This window comes from Amblyraja radiata, chromosome 15 (genome assembly GCF_010909765.2).
Source record: "Amblyraja radiata isolate CabotCenter1 chromosome 15, sAmbRad1.1.pri, whole genome shotgun sequence".
Classification (NCBI taxonomy): Eukaryota; Metazoa; Chordata; class Chondrichthyes; order Rajiformes; family Rajidae; genus Amblyraja; species Amblyraja radiata.
In genome coordinates, this window is record NC_045970.1 from 14,350,452 (window position 1) to 14,371,544 (window position 21,093).

Sequence of the window (21,093 nt, forward strand, 5' to 3'; positions counted from 1 at the left end):
ACATGTTGGAACAGTGGACAAAAAGCGGCAGATGGCATCCAGTATAAAAATGTGTGTGGTCATGCACTTTGGTAGCAGAAATAAAGGCGTAGACTATTTTCTAAATAGGGAGATGATTCCGAAATTGAAGGTGCAAAAGGACTTGGGAGTACTGGTGCAGGATTCCCAAAATGTTAATTTGCAAGTTGAATCAGTATTAAGGAAAGCAAATGCAATATAGTATTCATTTCGAGAGGATTAGAATATAAAAGCAGAAATGTAATGCTGGGGCTTTATAAGGCACTGGTCAGACTGCATTTGGAGTTTTGTGAGCTGTTTTGGGCCCCATATCTGAGGAAGCATGTGCTGGTAATGGTGAGAATCCAGAGAGGGTTTACGCGAATGACCCCGGAGATACAGAGATCAACATATGATAAGTGTTTGATGGCTATGAACCTATATTCACTGGAGTTTCGAAGGATGAGGGGGGGACCTCATTGAAACTTACCGAATAATGAAAGGCCTGGATAGAGTGGATGTGGAGAGGATGTTTACAATAGTGGAAAAGTCTAGGACCAGAGGGCACAGCCTCAGAATATAAGGACGTACCTTAAGAAAGGCAATGAGGAGGAATTTCTTTAGCCAGAGCTTAGTGAATCTATATAATTCACTGCCACAGAAGGCTGTGGAGGCCTTATTTTGTTTTTTTTTAAGCGGAGGTTATGGGGAGAAGGCAGGAGAATGAGGTTGAGAGGGAAAGATAGATCAGCCACAATTGAATGGTGGAGTAGACTCAATGGTTTAATTCTGCTCCTGTGACTTATGAACTTCTGTGGATGAGGTGAAAGGTAATCCTGCGGTGCCTAAAAAGCATGTAATGTTGCCACATCAACATGTTAAAGTAATGATTTATTATGTTTAAGCATTAGTTAGCGAGTAGTCACATTGGCTACGGTCCCTAACAACCCATTAAAGTTAAACTATGTGTACCATGATAATGTAATGCTTAGTTAAATGGGCTGCAGCAGAAACCAGTCTCTGGCGGTGTGCAATGGCTGCTGTGCTTGTTTCTCAAATAATTCAATTCCAGCAATTAACTATTAGCACGTACTGTTGTATTTCACCCTGAAGAATACATTTTCTGCTGTTAAGATGTCCATTTGCCCCAGCAGACAATTACTGGAGTATGAAATGTGTTGAACAAAGCTAAGAAAGCAATATCTGGAGCAATGACTGGAGCAGTACCAATTGGCTTTTCCTGTGACTGCACCATCCGTTCTCTCCACAACACTCATCTCATCAAACAACAATAACCTCTGCCATGAAACTATCATTACAGCTCCATGAGATGGCATCCTTGTCCTTTTACATCATCTTCCCTCCATCCTGAATCTCAAAAGGCCATTTACTTACTCCATTATTATGACTCAGATGGAGGCAATTTTACAGATTGGACCGGTAGTCATCCTTTCAGTCCTCTGCCCCTCTCTCCTTGCCTCCTTGTTTCCCTGCAACTTAATCTCTCACAAACCTATTTATTTGTTTTTTCTTATTAATCAATGAAAGGGTAATTTACGGTACCAATTAATATATCAGTACCCCTTTGGGGTGTGGGAACAATCTCAAGCAAATCTATGGGGCGACGAGAAGAGGACTTCACCCGAGCTTTGTTGCTAAAGCCCAGTGCTTAGAGTTATGAGGCAGAGGCATTAATAACCACTGCTCCAGCATGCTGCCTTTTAAATAAGGAATACTGTACATGTTGCTTAGAATGTGGTCCCCATTAAAGTGGGGAGAATAAAGGGCCTGTCCCGCTTTCACGACTTAATTCACGACCTCTGCCGAGTTTGCCCTTGACTCATACTCGCAGCATGGTCGTTACGAGGTTGTAGGAGGTCGTAGGAGGCCGTGATGCTAGTCGTAGGTACTTGTGGCATCAAGTAGGTTGGGACATTTCTCTAGCCTAATGAAAAATGTCCTAGAGTAAAAAAAGGTCGTTAATTAGGTCGTGAAAGTAGGACAGGCCCTTAAGAGCAGAAATAAAGAAACATGGAATTGCTGGAAATACTCAGCAGGTCAAAGAGTTTTTTGTGAAAAGAAAGATAGACACAAAATGCTGGAGTAACTCAACAGGCAGGCAACATCTCTGGAGAGAAAGAATGTGAAAAGAAAACAGTTAGCCTTTCAGGTCTATTGCCTTCCGTCGGAAGCAGGAAAAAGGGAAGCCAAACATTTGAAAGTTGTAGATAGTAGCTGGAGCGAGCAAAAAGACTCTCTGAAATAGGGTGTATACCCTGAGAAACTGAAGCTAAGAAGTAGAAATTGCATTAGCTGGATATCTGAAATAGTGGACAATGGTTGTTTAGATGGAGCCTCCAGCTAAATCATTTTCTGGGCAGGAGTGGACAAAATAAAGTGAAGACCAATATTTTTTTGAGATTTTTCTCTCTTCGAGATTTCAGTAAACCAAACAATGGCTCTGACCACATCCTGCTGACATTCAGTGCATCTACCAACACCAGTGAAGAACCTGGATAGAGTGAATGTGGAGAGGATGTTTCCACTAGTGGGATAGTCTAGGACTAGAGGCCATAGCTTCAGAATAAAATAACGTACCTTTATAAAGCAAATAAGAATGAATTTATTTGGTTAGAGGGTGGTGAATCTGTGGAATTCATTGCCACAGACTGCTGCGGAGGCCAAGTCAATGGATATTTTTAAGGCGGAGATTGACAGATTCTTGAATGATAAGGGTCATGTGGCAAAGGCAAGAGAATGTTGAGAGGGAAAGATAAATTAGCCATGATTGAATGGCGGAGTAGACTTGATGGGCCGATTGGCCTTATTCTGCTCCTAGATCTTATGAATTTATGAATATCCACTGTTCACTCGCTGGGGGCCATTGACATGGTAATTATCTGGAATTGCCATTTAAATGTGGTAGCAACATGTGCATTTCAGAGGCTAGGTGTCCTATGCAATTAATAGATTAACATAAACATCTAGGCAGGTGCTATGCATTGCCAAATGTGTTATGTTTTGGATTAGGCTTTAATCCAAGGCTTTAATCCAAGACTTTGGTCATTTGCCCCAAAAACCCGATATGATCCCAGAGCACTATTTAAAAGAAGAATAAAGGAGTCCTTCCCAGAGCTTTTACATATTTATTTCTTAAGCAATGTCTAAAAACAGATGGACTGGTAATTAACATATTCCTATTTGTGGAAGCTTGCAAAAAAAAACTGTCATGTTTCTAACATTATTGTGATTTAAAAATATTTAATTGACTGTAAAGTGCCTTGGGACATTTGCCATGGAAGCAAGTTTTCTTTCCAAGATCAATGGAGAATTTACATTAATTCAAATCTGAACATGAATTTAACATTTTCTAATCACCTAGTCTATGTAAACCGCAGAACAAAGTAATAGTGCTGGAGGAACTCATGGGGCCATGCAGCATCTGTGAAGGGAAATGTGTAGACAATGTCCATTTCCTGTCCATTGCCCTCCACAGATGCTGCCTGGCCTACTGAGTTTCTCGAGCACTTTGTTTTTGCTCAAGATTCCAGCATCTGCAATCTCATGTGTTCAGTAAATCATGGAATTGTAGGATAGAATCATTTCAGAATGGTAGAATGTTATACGGCAAACCAATTAGAATTAAGGACGTTCTTTTAGAGGAGAGGAGAAATTTATTTAGTCAGTGGGTGTTGAATCTGTGGAATTCTTTCCCACAGAAGGCTGTGGAGGCTAAGTCAGTGGGTATTTCTAAGGCAGAGATAGATAGATTCTTGATTACTGCATCTGTCAGAGGTTATGAGGAGAAGGTAGGAGAATGGGGTTAGGAGGGAGAGATAGATCAGCCATGATTTAATGGTGAAGTAGACTTGATGGGCTGAATGGCCTAATTCTACTACTCTTTATGACCTTATAATAATAATAATGGATGGGATTTATACAGCGCCTTTCTAATACTCAAGGCGCTTTACATCGCATTATTCATTCACTCCTCTGTCACACTCGGTGGTGGTAAGCTACTTCTGTAGCCACAGCTGCCCTGGGGCAGACTGACGGAAGCGTGGCTGCCAATCTGCGCCTACGGCCCCTCCGACCACTACCAATCACTCACTCACATTCACACACAGGCAAAGGTGGGTGAAGTGTCTTGCCCAAGGACACAACGACAGTATGCACTCCAAGCGGGATTCGAACCGGCTACCTTCCGGTTGCCAGCCGAACACTTAGCCCATTGTGCCATCTGTCGTCCCATAAATATGACCAAGCCTATTCTGGGTCTCTGCAAGAGTAATCTCGTCACTTCCATACCTCAGGTTTTTCAAGTCAAGTGAAGTCAAGGTTATAGTCAAACAAAGCGCTGGTGGAACTTAGCAGGTCAGACAGCAACAGTGGAGGGAGTGGATTGATGATGTTTAGGGTTGGCACCCTTCAGTCTGAAGAAGGGTCTCAACCCAAAATGTTGTCTGTCCACTCCCTCCACATGCTGCCTGACCCGCTGAGTTGCTCCAGCACTCTGTTTTTTTGCACCAGATTCCAGCACCTGAACTTTCTTGTGTCTCAAGCTTATGTTCATATGCACAGGTACAGTGGAGTACAAGTACAATGAAAATCTTGTTTGCAGCCACATCACAGGCACGTAGACTCAGAGAGTCTATAAAGTCATAAATCATATATAAATTATGCATAAATTACACATAATTCTTTTTAGCATTAAGATATTTTTCCCTCAAGTATCTATCCAGTTTCTCGTTTTTATTTTCCCTTTTCTGACTACACAGGGCCATCTTGAATTTGATCATCTCTGTCAAATAACCTCTCAACCTTCTCTGTGTTAATATAATGAATTATTGTGATATTCCCCATGAGTCAGGCCTTTTCATCTATTGTCTATTTAATAGTCCACACTAAATCCCAGCCTGATTTTATGGTCAGGTCATTCATTCTTCATCGTTGAAAACATTAGCGACGCAGTGGTGCTGGTTTCCAATGGGAACGGTGACGGACGCACCACACATCTCTGTCCTCCAGTTCCTGCAGACCTCCGCTGCTGGAAGTATAGCATTTTGGTGCGTGTGCTTTATCATCATGCCTTACAATGCTATGTACGACAGTGATCACAACTTCTACTGAAGTGTGGATGGCCTTTGGCTCGCTAAGAGCTCATCCGCCCTTTGACAGGCCTTGTTTTTGGTCCTTCTGGGGGTCCACAGGCCCCTCTTCACCTGACAAACCAGGCGGGGGAGACAGTTTAGTCGCCAACTATCTGACCGGTATTACGTAGATATTCTGAGGTGGACATTTGAGGAAATATTGCTATCTCTGTTTTAGTTGTGCACTGAAACCAGATGACTGAAAACATTCCAGCAGAACATTTTGAAGAGGAGAATAACTCTGAAGGATTATTTTCTGTAAAATGCATCAATTTAAGAGCCATAAGTCATGGGTCATTTTAATTCAAAGAGTTCTAACACTGATGTCTTACTTTGTCCTGCAAGTTATACTAATGAAGTGAGTGGTGAAGAAATTCAACAGACATTGCCAGCATCTTCATTTTCACAAACTCTCTTGAGACAAATTGAGGAATGACTGAAGTTACCTCGTTAGTTGATAATCTGTATGTTGCATCAGTAAAATGGTCACAGCCAAGGATTTATCATCGACAGGCAAGGCTTGTATAGAGTGGGATCTACAAAAAGCTCCTGGTCTTATTCTTGTGATAAATTGCAATGGTTTGGAGTTAACATTAAACCACACTTCATTTAAATGTGTTATTGGCACAATTTGCATAGAGTTGGTGGCTGATTGCTCTAAACATCAAGTTTGCCGAGAAAGAACGATCCACGCACAAAAAAAAATCACATCGCTTCTAGCCAGCTCATTTGCATAAAGGAATTGTACAAAAAATAATTTATAACTCCAGATGATTTGTTCTGAAGCATTGTGTTGTGTAGAAATGGACTGCAAATGCTGGCTTAAACTGAAGATAGACACAAAGTGCTGGAGTAAATCAGCGAGTCTGGAGAAAAAGGATGGGAGATGTTTTGGGTCAGGACTCTTCTTTAGCCCTTCTTAACAGTGTTGCAGCATTTAACAGCTAATTTAAATATTCTGTTGAAAATTTATACTAAGTCAATACTGGGAAGCCTTAAAAGGTCTTCAGACTTTTTTTTAATTTAACCGTAGCTATCGTAATTTGTTTTCCATCTCGTAAAGCTGTAAAGTCCAGAACCAAGCAAAGTGGTCTTTCAGACTATAGCTGCAGACCCCTTTAACACAAATCCAGAGTTATTTAGAATTAAATAAAATGTGGAATAAGAAACAAGCCATTTATTCTTACACCTTCACACACTCCACTCAACTCTCTTCATCTTACCATATTAGAAACATAGAAACATAGAAAATAGGTGCTGGAGTAGGCCATTCGGTCCTTCGAGCCAGCGCCACCATTCAATATGATCATGGCTGATCATCCAAAATCAATACTCCGTGCCTTCTATTCCTTTTCCCCCATGTGTTTATATCAAAATGCCAGATTTCCCATTTTCCCCTGTGATATTGAGTCTAATATTCTCACCACTATTTAGATGAAGACATTTCTTCAGAGTTGGCTTTGCAAGTGATGATCTTTTGTTTATCATCCCCATATAGGTAGATTTTTTTCCTCAGAAGCTTGATTTTGAGTTATAGTGGTTTATATTATATTATTGTACATTGAACTCACTTCTGAAATTAATTTAATATAGCATGTGTGGTACAATGTGAATGCAACTGCACTCTTACATACACACTAATATTTTCGAAGTGCATTAAAGATGGATTAGATGCCAAAGTAAAATTGTTTGATGTCTCCTAAAGCTTAGGTGCTTTTTACACACACACACACACACACACACACACACACACACACACACACACACACACACAGGTCGCAAAGGCGGGGGCCAAGGAAAGCGGGGGAGCACTGTCTGAAATTCACACAGTACAAAGCCAAGGTGATTCAGACAAACACCGCGATGAACAGGAAGGTTAAGACAGCTAGCACAGTGTACGGTGTCCTTTAAAAGAGGGGGGGGGGGAGGTGGGGGGGAGGTGGGGGGGAGGGAAGAAGGGGGGAGAAGGGGGGAGAAGGGTGGAGAAGTGGGAAGAAGGGAGGGGAGAAGGGGGGAGAAGGAGCGGAGACACTTTTAAGAAGCCAGACAACTTTTAATAAGCCAGATATACACAGCTGTGAAGTTTGGTGGGCATTTAACTTTACCGGTCGGTTATCCTTGGTTCTGAAAACTCGTGCTTACGGTTTTTTTCCCCAATGAGCCAATGAAAATAGCCGGTCAGGCGATGAACTAAAACTACCTACGACTACCTGAACTACCCATAACTACATGGCGACCCCACTACAACTGCACCTACGACTACAGGACTATCAATTTTCTCCATGTCGACCAATTTTTGGTCGCAGAAAATGTTTCAACATGTTGAAAAATTTGCGGCGACTATACTGAGGCCGCGACTAGTTCCCAGAATGCAGGAACTCCTCGCGACCATGAAGGAGACTCACCAGAGACAACCAGCGAACATGTGGTGACCGTGTGGCGATCATGAGGTGAGCGCAGAGTCTCCTGCACTTGCCTAAAAAGTCGCCTAAGTGGGACAGGCCCATAACTAAATTCAGATGCATTACTTATCTAAATTCACTTTCACACATTCACTACACTTTGCTAAATTTCCAGCAATCCTCAGAATAATCTCCACAAGAGGTGATAATTATATTTAGTCACTGAGTTTATTCGAGGTGAAGATGGACATATTTTTATGCAGTAAGGAAAACAGCGAGCAGAGGCTGGGGTGTAAACTGATCTTGAGGCACAAGATCACCCATGGTATAACCAGTTCGAGAAGTCGTTGGTCTATTCTTTTTATATGTTCTTACACGGTAACATCAGGCAATCCATTATCTTCCATTCCACCAGATTTATCTTAGATCTTACAGTCATGCCTCAAGATAGCAATTCTAAGGCTAAGTCTCGTTTCCATTTTTGTTTGTTGTGGGAATTTGTAAGTGACCTAACAAAGTGCTGCCGGAGCTTTCTCTTCAATCAGTCAAATCGTCGAGTTTATTGTCCATTTGCACAAGCACAATGAGGTATAATGAAAACAGTATCACCCTTATGAGGAAGGTGTTAGGTAGGTAATTCCAGGATTTTGATCTGCTGACATTGAAAGATAGAGGGTGTAGAAATCCTAGTGGCCTACAATGGGTGTACTCAATGGTTATAGAAGACATTATCCAACAACACAGTCCATACTAAGCTATCTGAGCTTTACAGGTCCTGGCAGCCAAAGCTAGGCTTACAGATAGGATAGAGGCTTGGTCTGGTGTATCAGGGGAGGAGAGGTTCAGTGGACGTTGGACCGGTGATGAAGTAAATGAAAAAGGAAGGGGATGGATACTGAGAAGGAATGGGGCAAAGGAATGGAGGTTTTGATGAGCAGGTTTGGGGACAGAGAGGAAGATGTTGTTGAACAGTATCAGGGCCAAGTGGGAAATCAGCCAACATATGAGAGGCTGGATGAGTGGAGATTAAGATTCGTTCTCTGGGACTCGGCTGATCAATAGTTGGCAGGGGTTCACGGCTCTCAGTTTATTGTAGAGTCAAGTCAAGTTTATTCGTCACATACACATACGAGATGTGCAGTGAAATGAAAAGTGGCAATGCTCGCGGACTTTGTGTAAAAAGACAAAGGGAAGTGGTACGATAGAGGGAGAGAGGATGAGGGATGGGACATGAGCGGGACAAAGGGGAATGAGGAATCACTGCTCTCTTTCAAGGTTGATCCATAAAAAGAGCTTTCAATCGGTTGATGAATGTAATAAAAGCTAATTAACCGCTTTCTTAAGACATGGTTTGTCATGCAACATTGCTATTCAATAATCATTACTGCTCATTATTAAATTGACGCATAACTTCCAATCAGCACTTATCTAAACTGTGCTACTTAAATAACAACTTCTACGTGAAGATCTATAACTTTTCAAAAAGTTCTTCCGTTGCGCTTTCTGATTAAAAAAATAATATAATCTGAAAAATAATAATCTCCTGAAAGAAGCAAACCCAAAACCAACCAATCCCCAAAATATTTTCATGTATGAGCCAAATGCTTTGGATTATTGAGTCATGTTATCTTCTCTTACACTATTCACCATGTCAGGAAACTCAACAACAATCTACCTGCATTAAAACTGCAACAGTTGAAGGCAGATTGCGATATGTCTGGTGTTGATGTGTTTGCTCGGCTACAAATACCTGGATAGCTGACATCTACAACCTGGAATGGAAATCTGATTCCAGTAGAGCTGAAGGACAGGACAATCTCATGTCTTACAAATCCTTCACTCACCTTATGCCAACGTGAGAATTAATCCATCAAGTTTGCTCAGACCAATTTCACTTCAGTACATGCTTCAATTTGATTGGACAACGTATAATTTTTTTAAATTAACCGTGGCATCAGTTGTGAAAAGTTATTTAAGGAGAGTTGTCAGGCTGCAAGAAATTCTAAAACACCTGGGGCAAATGCAGATAATAATCAGCCGAGCACACTTATAAATCACTGCTATTTGACAAATAATGGAATAAAGACAGTTACTTTAATGAAATGTGCTGGCAGTACTGAATTAAAGCACCCTTTAGTTTCAACAGTAAGCAGTAGCACTAATGCTAGCTTCTGCCACAGTGGTTATGTTACCTAGGGGCATAGCCAGAAGCATGCACTGTACATAAATATGTGTGCTTCTCCTTCCCAAGGTGGCAAACTAGTGAGCTTGGAACATAGCATTTGCTTCAGTGCCTGATGATATCTGGCTGGAAGCCCTTGATGTATGACTCTTTAATCTTCCATAATTCATAAATGGACCTCGTCATATGTTTTTCAGGAAACTGCACAGGGGAAAGCAACCATAGGCATCGTTGATGGCGCTGTTTTAAAAAAAAAACATGTAGTGAAGTATTTCTCTGAGCCAGAGGGTTGGCGGCTGCATTAAAACGAAGACGTTACCAAAGGTGATGGGGAAATAAACATTCTCTTGTGTGATGCTCTGCTTCTGGTTCCAAATAAAATAGAATAAAGCCCCCTGTTGGTGTTAATAGCAGCAAGGAACAAACGTGTAGAAGCTTTGAGGCCCAATATCTGTGTGGGAAATGATATCATTCAACATGGGGAGAAAGCAGAAATGGGGTACTGATTTAGGATGGTCAATCATGGTCATATTGAATGACGGTGTTGGCTCGAAGGACCGAATGGCCTACTCCTGCACCTATTTTCTATGTTTCTATGTTTCTAATAAAATTAATTTGATTATCTATCTAATTAAAAGTCTCATCTTGACCACTTCCTGTCAGCGCTGTATACTGATTTTAGAAAAAAAACGCTACCCTGTATCACTGTGACCTTTGGCCATCTTACTCACAGTCCTCCTCTGCGGAGCCAGCCTGAGGATTTTTCCAATCGATGAAACTAAAAAAGTTATGAGTATTTAAAAAACCTTGAGATCAGCTGATTGGTCCTCTTGACTGTCAATCACCACAATGAAGGTAACGTCCCTTCCTGGGGGGGGGGGGGTGAGGGGGGTGGGGGGGCTGGACTATAAAAAAACGGATGCTCAGACGTCCTCTGCAAGATCACGAGGGAGAGGCCACGACTGTCATTCTAAGCTGTGAATCAACTGAACTGTGAGTCTGCAATGTACTTGCAATAAATTATTTGTTAGCCCTTAATGACAATGCCATGAGTTGTTTGGCCTGCTGCCCTGCCTGTGCTTGAAACTGCATTGCTTTATTAGGTCTGACTGTGTTTGGAAGGAATAAATGCTTTATTAGCTCCAACTGTGTTTAGTCTAAAAGTCCCGCTCATTTCGTGACTTCCGCTTAGTGGACAGGTCGCGCTGATTGCATAATTTCCGTTAAGTGCAGAGTGTGTGTGAGTGAGTGAGTGAGTGAGTGAGTGAGTGAGTGAGTGAGTGAGTGAGTGAGTGAGTGAGTGAGTGAGTGAGTGAGTGAGTGAGTGAGTGAGTGAGTGAGTGAGTGTGTGACTGTGTGTGTGAGTATATTGGAATTGGTGGAGAGGTGGATTATTGCATTGTGGGACCAGCCCTCCAGTGTGAAGCTGGGACCCAATGGGTCCCACTTAGTCTAGTAAGTTATAGGAGCAGATTTATGCCATTTGGCCGATCACATCTGCTTCTCCATTCAATCGTGTCTTTCCCTCTCAACCCCATTCTCCTGCCTTTTACCCATAACCTTTGACATCCATCCACATGAATGACAACCTTCTGTGGTAATGAATCCCACAGATTCACCACCCTCCGACTAATTAATTCCTCCTCATTTCCTATCTAAAGGTACGTCCTTTTAGTCTAAGGCTATGGCCTCTGGTCCTGGACTGTCCCACTAGTAGAAACATCCTCTCCACATTCACTCTATCCAAGCCTTTCACTATTTCAGCACTTTCATTTGCTGATGCCATTTACAGATGCTGAAGGAGACAAAATAGCTCATTTGAACGTGACAAATCTTCGATTGCACTAGCTGATGTGAATTCTGCCTTGGTATCTCCAGGTAGAGCATGGAATAGAAGTTCAAAGTAAAGATTAAGGAATATGGTGATCTTTAAAACTTTAATAACTCAAGTCATGGCAACAATTAGCATAACACATTGGTGACACTACTCCAGTGAGCTACAACTGGAGAGATGGATGCCTTTGTCTGATCATCTTACGGAATATCCAGAGGATGGATGGATGTGCTTCTGTTCTACACCTATCTGCCTCGCATCCTCAATTACTCCTTCCATTTCTTTCTCCAAAAGACAAAGTTACTATAATTTCAAATAGAAACAATAGGGAGAAGAATGCGCAGGAGAAACAGCAACATTTAGGGGTGATGCAGCGGTAGAGTTGCTGCCTTGCAACGTGTTCATCGCCAGAGACCCTGGTTCGATCCCGACTACGGGTGTTGTCACACAGAGTTTAAGTACGTTCTCCTCATGACCCTGTGGTTTTCTCTGAGATCTTCGGTTTCTTCCCACACTACCAAGACGTACAAGTTTGTAGGTTAATTGGCTTGGTATAAGTGTAAATTGTCCCTAGTGTGTGTAAGATAGTATTAATGTGCGGGGATCGCTGGACAGTGTAGACTCGGTGGGCCGAAGGGCCTGTATCTCTGAACTGAATTAGATATGCTTGTTGCACTGCAAGCTGATACAGAGCAGGTGGGAAAGGGGTTGTTAACAGCAAATGTGTCGGAAGGAACTGCAGATGCTGGTTTAAACCAAAGATAGACACAAAATGCTGGAGTAACTCAGCGGGATAGGCACTATCTCTGGAGAGAAGGAATGGGTGACATTTTGGGTCGAGTCCCTTTTGAGTTAGATACAATCAATGCAAAGCTCACCCTCCCCTGGCAATAACAGAATACAAGAGCAATTCAAAGTGAACAGTATTCTCAAGTATACTGTGGCTGTGATTTAGCATCTGAGAAATCAGGTTGCACAGTAAATGTGGGACTCTAACCTAATTAATAGCAGACTGCCTAATGAGGCTGGTTTTCCATGTGAATCAGTCAAGAAAACTAAAGGCTCACTGATTTATATTGAAAATAAATTTATTGGATTATTAAGGCTTAGGAACACCATCCATCCTCCTGCATCTCTCCAACTCTCCAGACCTAACCTGTTGCTTGTGGGGTTTTTTTTCCCTAACCTGATGCATTGTTCAATTGAGCTTGCAAATTCAGCTGAACTGATAAATTGAGAAATGTGTTATTCATCGAGGCACATTACAATGGCTCACTTAGATCTAATTTGAAGAACACAATTACACTCATGATAACATTTGGATTGTAGTTACTGGGTTGAGTACCGAATGTACTTGGGAACTGAAGGTGATTGAAACAGAGAGAGAACATTCAGGTCTTTGTATCTCATTCTAAGAAAAGCCCATATCACACACTGAGCGGAATAATTTTCACATTTATTTGCCGTCTGTACAAACAGCAGGAAAGTAAAAATTGTGTTTATAAAGTTAGCAGAGAGAAGCCTTCTGCTGGCCCAATCTGGGTGAAAGGACAAGTGTTAAAAGCTTTACATTTATCACTTTGATGTGGAAGTTCCACAATTATCAATCCATCTGAGGTCTTGTGAATCTAGTAGCAGCAGAAAGCAGAATTCCTAGATGCAATGTACAGGAAAGGTGAATGTATTCTGAATTAGTTTATTTAGTTTACTTTAGAGATACAGCACGGAAACAGGCCCTTTGGCCCACCAGGGCACTCCGACCAGCGATCCCCGCACATTAACACTATCCTGCACAAACTTGGGACAATTTTTACATGTACCAAGCCAATTAACCTACATACCTGTACATCTTTGGAGTGTGGGAGGAAACCAAAGATCTCGGAGAAAACCCACGCAGGTCACGGGGAGAACATACAAACTCCGTACAGACAGCACCCGTAGTCGGGATCGAACACGGGTCTCCGGTGCTGCATTCGCTGTAAGGCAGCAACTCTACCGCTGCGCCACCATGCCGCTTTTTATCATTTACATTTTGCACTGGCATTTCTTATGGAAACATTCTGAAGTGAAATTTGAGTCTGGGATACGTTAAATAGGTGGCAGACTGCTATGCAACCCCCCCCCCCATCTCCTTCCCGACCCCTCCCCCCCCTTCCTCCATATCTTCTGTGCAAGGTCGGAACCTGTGAATCAACTCTCACAGGCAATTCAGTGACAATGGATTGTTTGTGGGCCTGTTTATCTGTTGTGGGTGAGTGATAACTATGGGGGTGAGGAGGATGATTGAGAACAGACTGACTGGATGTTAATCAGCTGGATAGGGTTTGCCCTTTTATTTGTGAATAGGACTCACTGGTGCAATTTTCCACCTTATTTGATAGATACCTGAATGTAACTGTACTGGAACAATTTGGCCAGCGATCCAGCTTCTTCCAGAGCGCTGTAGGAAGGAACTGCAGATGCTGGTTTAAACTGAAGATAGACACAAAAAGCTGGAGTCACTCAGCGGGACAGGCAGCATCTTTGGAGAGAAGAAATGGGTGATGTTTCGGGTCGAGATCCTTCTTTAGACTGAAGAACGGTTTTGAAGGGTCTCAACCCGATACATCACCCATTCCTTCTCTCCAGGGATGTTGCCTGTCCCGCTGAGTTGTTCCAGAGTGCTGGTCTTCGCTACATCAGTGCCCAGTGTTCTCATCCATTTCATGATATTACGGTATATGGAGTGAACTGAATTGGCTGGAAACTGGTTTCTGTGATGATGGGGATGCAAGGAGAATGGAGAGATGGATTATCCACTTATCACTCCTGATTTTAGAAGGCTGGGTATGATTCAGGCTTGCCTTTAGCACTCATATGCTGCGCTTTGCTATCCTTCACGATGTGCTATTCTCAGAGCTTCCTTCTCTTGTTATCTGTCTAATTCTGCAGAGTCATTCAAGGCTAGAAGTGACAGGAAAGCAGAAGAATTTAAAGCCAATGGGTTAATTGGGGCCGGTAGGCAGGGATTTGCCCATGGCAGATCATGCGAAGGTGCTCGATGAGGGTAAGGCAGTGGATGTTGTCTACCTGGGTTTTAGTAAGGCATTTGATCAAGTGATTTAGTAGGCTGAACTAGAAGATTAAAGATGCAAGGGAACTTTGCTGTTTGGATTCAGAGCTGGCTTTCATATAGAAGACAGGGGATTGTTGTGAAAGGGTGTTGTTATGGCTGGAGTTCTGTGACAAGTGGAGTTCCGCAAGGATCTGTGCTGGGACCTCTGTTGTTTGTGGCATATATAAATGAATGTAAATGTAGATGGTTGATTAGTAAGCTTGCAGCCAACACGGGAATTGGTGGACTTGCAAACAGTGAGGAAGGTTGTCAAAGTATACAATGGAATATAGATCAGCTACAGAAATGGGCAGAGAACTGGAAGATTAAGTTTAATCCTAACAAGTTTAAGGTGTTGACTTTGGGAGGCCAAATATAAGGGGAAAGTGACATTTAATGGTAAGATTCTTAATAACATTAAAGGACATAAAGTGCTGGAATTACTGGAGAACGTGAATAGGTGATTTTTCGGGTCAGGATCCTTCTTCAGACTGATTGTGTGTGGTGTGGGGGGGAGGAGAAGAAGGCTGGGAGAGAGGAGAGGCAGGCCAAAGTACGGCAGGTAACAGGTGGACACAGGTGAGGGGGGGTGGGGGGGGTGGTTATAAGAGGCAGATGGTCGGAACAAAGTCAGAGATCAAAACAGAAAATGTGAGACATGATTGAAGAGTTGCGAATTGTGAAGTCAGAGGAAGGAATATCGGAGGAGACAAGGAGAGAAATAAGTGGCAGCCAGGTGGGGCACAGGGGAGGGGAGGGGGAAGGAAAGCGGAGTTGCGGAGGAAAAAGTGGAGGGGGAGGGGGTGGTTGTTATAAGTTACTTTAAATTCAATGTTCATTTTATTGGGTTGTAAGCTACCCAAGTGGAACATGAGGTGCTGTTCCAGCAGTTTGCATATGGCCTCCTTCTGGCAATGGAGGAGGCCCAGGACAGGAAGGTCAGTACAGGAATGGGAAGGTTAATGATTAACAACCATAATTTAAAAAAATAGCTTTGATGTACAGAAGGATTTTGGAGTCCCAAGTCCATTACTCCCTGAAAGTGGCAACACGTTGAAAGAGTGGTAAAGAAGGCTTGCCTTCATCAGTTGAGGTATTGCGTATAAGAGAAGGCAAGCAATGTTGCAGCTTCACAGGATATTGGTTGGGAAGCGTTTGGCGTATTGCGTGAAGTTCCAGTCGCACTATAACAGGACGGATGTGGAGGTTTTGTAGAGGGTACAGAAGAGGTTTACTAAAATGCTAGCTGGATTAGAGAGTATCAGCTATAAGGGGAGATTGTACAAACACGGATAGTTTTACTCTGGAATGTCAACGGTTAAGGAGAGTCCAGATACAGGTATATAAAATTATGAGAAGCACAGAGAGTGTGGTCAATCGGAATTTTTTTCCCAGGGTAGAAATGTCAAAGACTAGAGGCCGTATCTTTAAGGTGAGACTGGCAAAGTTTAAAGGAGAGGCGTGGAGCACATTTTTTGTTTTACAGAGAGGGTAGTCGGTGCCTGGAACATGCTGCCAGGAGTGATGGTGGAGGCAGACATGATAGAGGCATTTAAGAGGCTTTTCGATAGGCACATGGATATGGAATAGAGGGATGTGCGTGAGAAGATTAATTTAACAACATTTCCTGCAAGAAAGATTGTTTGCCGTGAGGACTGTTCCTGTGCAGTCCGGTTCAGTGTTCTACGCTCTAATGCTGTTCCTGGAATGTCTCCATTAATTACTCTTTTTTTTAGACATGAGATCTGTTCCAAATTTATTCCATTTCGCACTAACGTTCTTGTTTTGTAGATGGAACTTTTGGTCCACTCGAACTCTGTGATGGTCACATTGTCAAATTAAACTGCAAATGGGAGCCTGCTGAGCACAAGGCTACATAGGTTCATCCATCACATTGCCTTGGTCACCAGCTACCACAGAACTGGCTCAGCACTAATTCCTTCATGACTATACCACTCTTCACCATTGAAGTCCCTCAGTCATTGTGCATTCTGCTGCCTTTCTATTTTCAGTTTATCTTTAAAGTGAAGCAATGATTTATCAACTGAGAGGGGATAATGTGTGGCAATCAAGAGTAGGTGTTCTTCCCTATGTTTGTCCTGATCCCATGCGGCAGCTTAAGGTCACGAAACACTGTTGAGAACATGCAGGACCAGTCCCTTCAAACTGTTTGCCACAGTGCCACAATCTGTGGTGAGTGTCTATCCTGCTTGAAGAACCGCATGTGGCGAAGGATTGTATTACAAGAGTTTAGCATTAAGATCTTTGGTTACAACTGTGTTCATCTTTTGCTCCCACTTTAGTGGCCAGTTCCCAGATGTTCATGTGGAGGTCAATGCAAGGTCAGCATGTATATGTTTGTAAGTGCTAAAGTAGATATATATGATTTTTTAAATGTCTATTCCCTTGCTTTCAAGCAAATTAATCCACTATAGTTATGCGGACTGTGATATTTCTGCAGTTAAAAATCAATGACTTCAGAATAAGTCCAATCTATAAAAGTATTTCCAGCTTCGTACACCACAAAATTCCAAATACGTGGTCCATTAAAACTATTTTTTTGTTGAAGCTACACTCTTGCATTAATTATGCAATGTGTTCCAGTTTAATGGTGCATATCTTGATTGATCTTAAATAATCCACATGCCTAATGATTCGATTCCGTAAATGCCTGTTCCCTCTCCAACATCAAGAGTAAACTTGCATTGAGTCTGGTGAATCAAGTAAATGGGTGTATGAGTCTGAAGAAGGCCCTCGATCTGAAACATCACCCATTCCTTCTCTCCAGAGATGCTGCCTGTACCGCTGAGTTACTCCAGCATTTTGTGACTATTTTTGGGTAAATGGGTGGCTGGATTGGTAGGGAGCAAAAATATCAGAAAACGTTGATGATTAGCAAGGGTAAAATTATATCTAGGGGTTTTACTTGTTGTTTAGAGCAAGCAGCCCTTTTTATTGAGAATTCTATATGGATTCCAAAGGAAGAACTTTAATTTTAACTTAACCCATGTGAGTTTTGCTGAGAAGAATATAGGATTTAACTGAATTAAAATGCTCATTTGGCAAAAGTGCAAACATTTTTGTGTGACACCATAGCTCATGATGTTTGTATTTTTCACCTAAGTTTGTATTAAAGTTTAACATCATTTTAAGCTATTTCCATTTTGCATCTCTTTCTTACCCAAACTAAACCTACATCTCTCCTTATTTATTGTATTAGTAGCAGATAATTTCTTTAAATTTATTTGTCTGGAAATTTTGAGATTGACTTGAAGGATATTAGAAACTGATAATTAAGTGGATAATCAATGCTGCTGGACCTGTTGAGTATTTCCAGCATTTTCTGTCTATTTTTTCTGTTTCTATTTTCGTCAGTTGTATGGAAAGTAATTACTGTTTATTCCCAAGGAAATAATAGATTTGCAACTGTGAAATTACAAATTGCCTGCAAGAATTTTCACCTCCGCCATCCTTGCAGCCACAAGGAAACACAGATGTTAGTTTACAAATAAAGACAAAGTGTTGGAGTAACTCAGCGGGTCAGGCAACATCTCTGCAGAACATGGATAGACGATGAGATGAGGTGCTAACCCATAACAGCACTAGCGGGGTCTATTCCCTCTAGTCAGCTTTCTTTCTATGTCCACATGGACTTTCCCTAATTGTCAGATGCTCTATTCACAGCCGCCACTAGCTGGGCTAGATGTTAAATTACAATTAAAACATAAAATGCTTGTGCTATCACACTAGGATAAGCACTCAGCCAAGAAAAGGATGTGGCCCGAAACATCACCTATCCACCTTCTCCAGATATGCTACCTGACCTGTTGAGTTGTCCCAGCACTTTGTATCTTTTTTATCTCTCCTTGTAGTCACTTGCTCCAGCATTTCCAAGGGTGTCTGAACAGTTGCTTAAAAAAAGGCTCAATTTTTCTGCAGCACAATTGAACATTATTTAAATAGACAAGAATGAAAATGTAAGGTAATTTAAGGATGATAAATATTAAATCAAAACAATCTGCCTCTTCCTTCTATTTTCCAAGGCCAATTCCTATTGTCAAAGACACTTCTCTAATATTGTGGTCCATCTTCTCCCAAACCCACTTTTACTTCTGAGCCTCTCTCCAATCCAAGTCCACAAGAACGTCAACCACTCTCTCTGCACCCCAACTCCATGTCCACTTCATGAGCACTCCCTTTCAACAGTACTTTCACTGAAGGCTCTCTCCTCCACCTTTCCCTTTCCAATTCATTGAAAATCCTCCCACTGCAGTCACCAATCTTAACCCTGAAACATTCTCTCCAATCCCTTGCCCAATCCACAGATGCTCTCCCCTTTTCCTCCTTTTGAAATTTGTGCAGCCTTCTCCAATTCCATTCCCATCTAGACCATTTAGAATGGAGATGAGGAAAAACTTTTTCACCCAGAGTGTTGTGAATCTGTGGAATTCTATGCCTCAGAAGGCAGCGGAGGCCAATTCTCTGCATGCTTTCAAGAGAGTTAGATAGAGCTCTTAAAGATAGTGGAGTCACGGGATATGGTGAGAAGGCAGGAACGAGGTACTGAATGTGGGGATGATCAGCCATGATCACAATGGAAGTGCTGGCTCGAAGGGCGGAATGGCCTACTCCTGCACCTATTGTCTATTGTCTATAGTCACCCCATTCTCCAGCACTCAAAGGCTATCTCTACACCAATGTCATTCACAATTTATAGATCCTTTTCTATTGATATTCTAGCTGAAACTTTCATATGCGACATATTTGTATTTTTATAAAACGCTCCACGTGATTATAGGTTTTGCCAGAAACTCCCGCTTTCTCCCCAATTTCTTTTGTTTTATCGTATCTCTCATCATGACTAATTATTCCCGACCACTTTTATTTATTTATTTTTTTGTTTATTTTATTAGAAGTTAATACAGTACAAAGCAATACAGTGGTACCTAATTTTAGGTGCCAACTATGTCATAACGTAATACATTCTATGTACAACCTCTGGTTTTATGTTTTTGAAAAGGAAGTAAAAAAAAAAATGTTTTTAAATAGAGAGAAGAAAAAGAGGAAAAATAGATAGTAGAAAATAGAAAAACGTGAAGTGTGTATATAAGAAAAGAAAAAATAGAAAGTAGAAATAGGAGAAAAGGACCCTTAAAAAAGAAATTTTCAAATCTTTGTTCAGAGATGTAAATCTATCCACGACCTGACCTGAAATCAGTCATCTTTACGGTACCGCTGCATCACATGATTCCAAAAAGTCGATGAAAGGGAACCAACTCCTTAAGAATTGGTCATATTTATCTATTAGGCGGAGTCTCATTTCTTCAAGGTGTGCTATGGCCATCATATTCCTAATCCACATTTTAACAGTTGGTATGGCTGTATTTTTCCAAAATTTAAGTATCAATTTCTTTCCAATTATTAACCCATAATTAAAGAATACTTTTTGGTCTTTATTTAAATTGATATCTTCTACTATTATTCCAAATATAATCCATTCCGTATTAGGTTCTATTCTTGACTTGAAGAGCTTTGTAAATATATCAAATATATCGCTCCAAAATGTATTCAACTTTGTACAACCTACAAATGAATGTGTTATATTGGCGTTTTGAAACAAACATTTATCGCATCTGGGAGAGACGTTTGGGTAGAATTTATTCAACCTCGTTTTTGAATAATATAGTCTATGTAATAATTTAAATTGAATTTAAATTATGTCTTCCATTAATGGAGCAATTATGTGTGTTCATCAGATACTTTTCCCATCTATCTTTCGGGATCTTTATCATTAGTTCATGTTCCCAATCTTCTCTTAGTGTCCCGACCACTTTTAGAAATACCAAAAATAATTAGAGCTTAGAAAATACCAAAAATAATATTTAAATACTTTCCAACAATTGTCCTTTGAGGCAAAGTAACATCTTAAACTCTAACAGATTTGTTATATTAATGTGGGTAAAGGTGGGCTGTATAATGGAAAATGTAATTCGAGGATACTAGAACGTGTACCAAATAAATACCAATTTTTATGTAATGCTGATGATCTACAATTCAAAATAAAATGAAGGAGCAGACTGCAAGAGCCATTTGCATTCATTATTAAAGGTTAAGGTACCATTGGAAACCTGTTTTCATTTTCACTTTGTCAAACTGTCTGAAAGAAAATTAGTTACATATTTTGAAAATTGAATGATGGATTTAAAGATATGAACTGAACCGCACTATATTTGGGTAAATGTAATTTACATTGATGGATACCAAGGAGACCATAGATATTTGAACCATTGAAGTTGAGACATTGGTTTCCAGACTATATTCCAGTTTTCAGATATTTATTATTGGAGATTATTGCTTTTAAAATGATAATGTTAGCATGTAAATATTTAGTCCATTTTTAAAAGGTAATTTTTTTACAAGCGGATACGTATAGG

At 41.1% G+C, this 21,093-nt stretch overlaps 1 protein-coding gene across 1 annotated transcript in view; it reads right to left on the bottom strand.

Moving 5' to 3' along the window:
* Nucleotides 1-21,093, bottom strand: part of jakmip3 (Janus kinase and microtubule interacting protein 3) — a 285,672-nt gene that overhangs the window by 146,587 nt on the left and 117,992 nt on the right. The gene's annotated exons all lie outside the window — the stretch shown is intronic.